Raw genomic sequence first — 3839 nt, 5'->3', positions numbered from 1 at the left:
GGAGCCACAGGTGAGAGTTGTGTGGCTGGTGGACACCAAAGTGAAAAGCAGCCCTCACACCAGAGATAATAGTCTTCCTTGATACCCGTACATCCAGGAGAGGTGGTCCGGCTTCCCAGTCATGCATGGTTAGGTTCAAACAATGCAATAACGTTTTCTCATAATTCCCATAATTGAATAAAGTTTTCTCACAAGAAATGGGACCAGATTCACAATTGAATAGAAAGGGAATTGAGCTAGTTCCAGAATTGAGTCACAAGATGGACTCAGTGTGGTTCACTCATTCCCACTTTAGTCACAGTCAACATGTCTGTCATTGTGGGGCAATTGTGTCCACAACCTGGTTTAGTTCCCAGTGGTATATAGTTAATCACCAAGTACCATTGGCCTTCCTCACTGGCAACTTCAGGCTGTTGAACTAGGAAACGGTCTAGAGTACAGCACTAACATCCAATAGTTCTTATATTAGAGAAATTATCTCTCTCTTCACCTGGAATTCTCTATTACTTGGGTTCACCCACCTTAGTGGGGGGGGGAGGGAAACTGAGGGAGCCAAGGGGAGTGTCAAGCTGCTACTCACCCCACTGTTTGTGGGAAGAAACGGGCAATCATGGAGGATTGTGATTAGCTGGAATATTGGTTTGCCTCTGGAAAGCAGCTCAACAAGTCTATGCTACAGTCTTCAGTGGGAGTTGCCACTAAAGTCCATTAAATAGGCTGGAGCAGTACCATGGTAATTATGGCAGTCACTTGGGTGCGCCCCAAGGTATAACCTGGGCCAAAGACATTAAAGGGAATTCTATTGCTTTTCCTATGTTGTACCCCAGGTACTATAGTCACCTGTGAACTGGTGTCTAGGACACCCAGAAAATGTCTAGTTCCCCCATCTGGCCATTCAATCATGATTTAGACATATGACCCATAATCCTCTGGGGGTGTAGCTAGTCTGGGGACTAGACTCTACCCTGATTGCTGTTTACTAGATTTGAAGGGGGTGAGGTCAGGATAGAGGGTAGCTATCTGGTGGATGTCTTCTTCGTGTACTTTGGAGGGTGGTGGGGAAAACAAGGTTGGGGGCCAGAGGTTTTGCAGAGCATAAATTCTCTGAGCCAGTTCATTCTCATTCTCTTCCTTCATGTTCTACTGCTGTCGCCAGTTTGTAGTGCAGGTGAGTTCAGATGAAAAGCATCAGCACACAAACTTTATTGCTCCTCAACAAAGAGAGGATAATAGCTGCTAGCAGGGATAGTCTTGGTGTGTGGCTTCCATATCCACAGTGGTCAGCGCACAGTAGGGGAGAGAATAACCATGCTCCTGTCAGAGGCCTCAAGACTCTAAGGAGAGTCTTAGGACTGGGCCATTGAGACAGAGCCAGTATGAAACCATAGTTTCTGCCTGTTATCTATATGACCAGCAGAGTGAGGCTATCTTCTAAATTACCTAATACAGAATGAGGAGTGTGGGACAAGGGAGTAGGAATGAGGACCAGGGAAGTAGAGAACCTTAATGGTACATTCAGCAAGAGGCTGAAAGGGGTTAATGACCAGTTTTGGAGTTTATTAGTCTTGGAACATTTGCATCCTAAGGGCCTGGGGCCATACCAGTCGACCCAGTTTTCACCAGTTGACACTACTTCTGGTACAGCATGATATAGAATTGGAAGTGCCTTGGAGACTACATAGCACTCACGAACATTCCCTAGGGGGAGAGAGGGAATAAGCATTTCTTTAAGGACCTAGTAGGTGCCAGGCACTGTGCTGACACTTTTAATTTTTTGTTTGTTTGTTTGTTTTGGCAATTAGGGTTAAGTGACTTGCCCAGAGTCACACAACTAGTGAGTGTTATGTGTCTGAGACCGGATTTGAACTCAGGCCCTCCTGACTCCAGGGCCGGTGTTCTATCCATTGTGCCACCTAGCTGACACTTTACAAACATTACCTCATTTGATCCTCACAACAATTCTATGAGATAGTTGCTGTTTATCATTGTCCTCATTTTACAGATGAGGAAAACTGAGGCAGAGGTGAAGTGACTTGCCCAGGGTCACACAACTAGTAAATGTCCAAGACCAGATTTGAACTCTGGTCTTGCTGACTCCAGGCCCAGTACTCTCTCCATCATGTCAACAGCAATCTCTACTTGGTTCTAGTTTGCTAACCATGGGGTTAGAGGCTTTGTTTTGTTTTTTGATTGGCATGGGTTTAGTTACTTTGGCTATTCTTGCTCTAGACGTGCTCAGTTGGTGTTACTCCACTCACAGCAGCTGGTGAGAGGCAATGCTGTCCCCTTGGGTAATGTGGTCACGAGAAAAGGCTTCAGTCCTTGGCCTATATGTTTGTTGTTTTCCATTTTCCATGAAGGGATTGGAACCACTAATCCTGTGAGTTTCGAAAGATCAATAGGGCTCTCTAGCCTCATCTTTTCAGAGTTCAGGTTTGCAGTCAGCACAGCATTGATATACTGAGGACCACGTGGCGATTTGGGACTAGCATCCAGGACCAGCCCACATCCACATACAAATGTCAACTTGGTGACATCAATTTATTTAAGAACCATGCTGAGTGAACCTACTTTCCACAATGAAAGTGGCTTAGGAAAGATCGTATTCCGTAAGTGTTGGGAGGAAATGTTTGTAGTTGTGTTTTTTTTCAATCTTCAAAGTAAACACCCCTCTGTAAAATTTAACTGATGTAATTAAATGTAATTGGGTTGCTCCTTACTGGCACCTCAAAATGGGAGGAACACAGCTGGTGGGGGCTTAAGCTGATGGCATTGAAGAGACATCACACTATTTATCTCCCACGTACAGTTATTTGTATGTCGTTGCCTCCATTACAAGGTGAGCTTGAAAGCAGGGGCCATTCTTTTTTCATCCCTAGCACTTAACAAAGTTGTGTTTAATAAATTCAGGCAGCTAGGTGGTACAGTGCAGAGCACTGGGCCTGGAGTCAGGAAGGCTCATCTTCTAAGTTCAAATCTGGTCTCAAGACACTTAACTAGCTGTGTGACCCTGGGCAAGTCACTTAACCCCGTTTGCCTGGTTTCCTCATCTGTAAAATTAGCTGGAGGAAATGGCAAACCACTCCAGTATCCTTGCCAAGAAAACCCCAAATGGAGTCACAGACAGTTGGACATAACTGAACACATAAATTCATGATGGCCAAGTCATCAATGCCCTCTCTAAAATGTGGCCCCCACAACTGAACACAATGCTTTAAGTGTGGTCTAACGAGTACTGACTGAATACTGCACAATAATCACCTAGGTCCTATGCCTCTCAATGTGGTTCAAGACCATTTTTGGTTTCTTTAATACACTATCCACCATACAACCCACATTGTATGGACTGTCCAAAATACTCCAGATCTTTTAAAAAGATTTTTAATCTTTACATTGTTAAAATTGCCCTCCCCCCACCCTTCTTTCTCTCAAAAAGTCATTCCATATAACAAAAAGAATTTTTAAAAGAAAAAAGAGGAAGAAAAAGCCATCAGCAAAACTAACATATTGAACAAATCTGAAATCATATGCAACGTTCCACATCCATCGATCTCCCACCTCAGAAAAATGGGGGTGGGGTGGGGGAGAAGGGGAGTGTGTATTGCTGGAGGCTTCTTCTCACATCTCCTTTGGGGCTTTTTTTTTTTTTTTGTAATTAAAAAAAAACATTTATGGTTCATGATTTCACAGTGGCTTTTCTTTTTGTTATCATAGTCATTGTGTATTATTGTTCCCTTGGCTCTGCTTGCTTCACTTTGCTCAAGTTTGTCTTTCCAGGCTTCTTGGTAATCACGTTTGTCATTTCTTACAGCATCATACCCCATTACATTTACATACCA

Source organism: Vombatus ursinus, unplaced genomic scaffold (assembly GCF_900497805.2).
Source record: "Vombatus ursinus unplaced genomic scaffold, bare-nosed wombat genome assembly UNPS02014831.1, whole genome shotgun sequence".
NCBI lineage: Eukaryota > Metazoa > Chordata > Mammalia > Diprotodontia > Vombatidae > Vombatus > Vombatus ursinus.
This window is presented reverse-complemented; position numbering follows the sequence as displayed.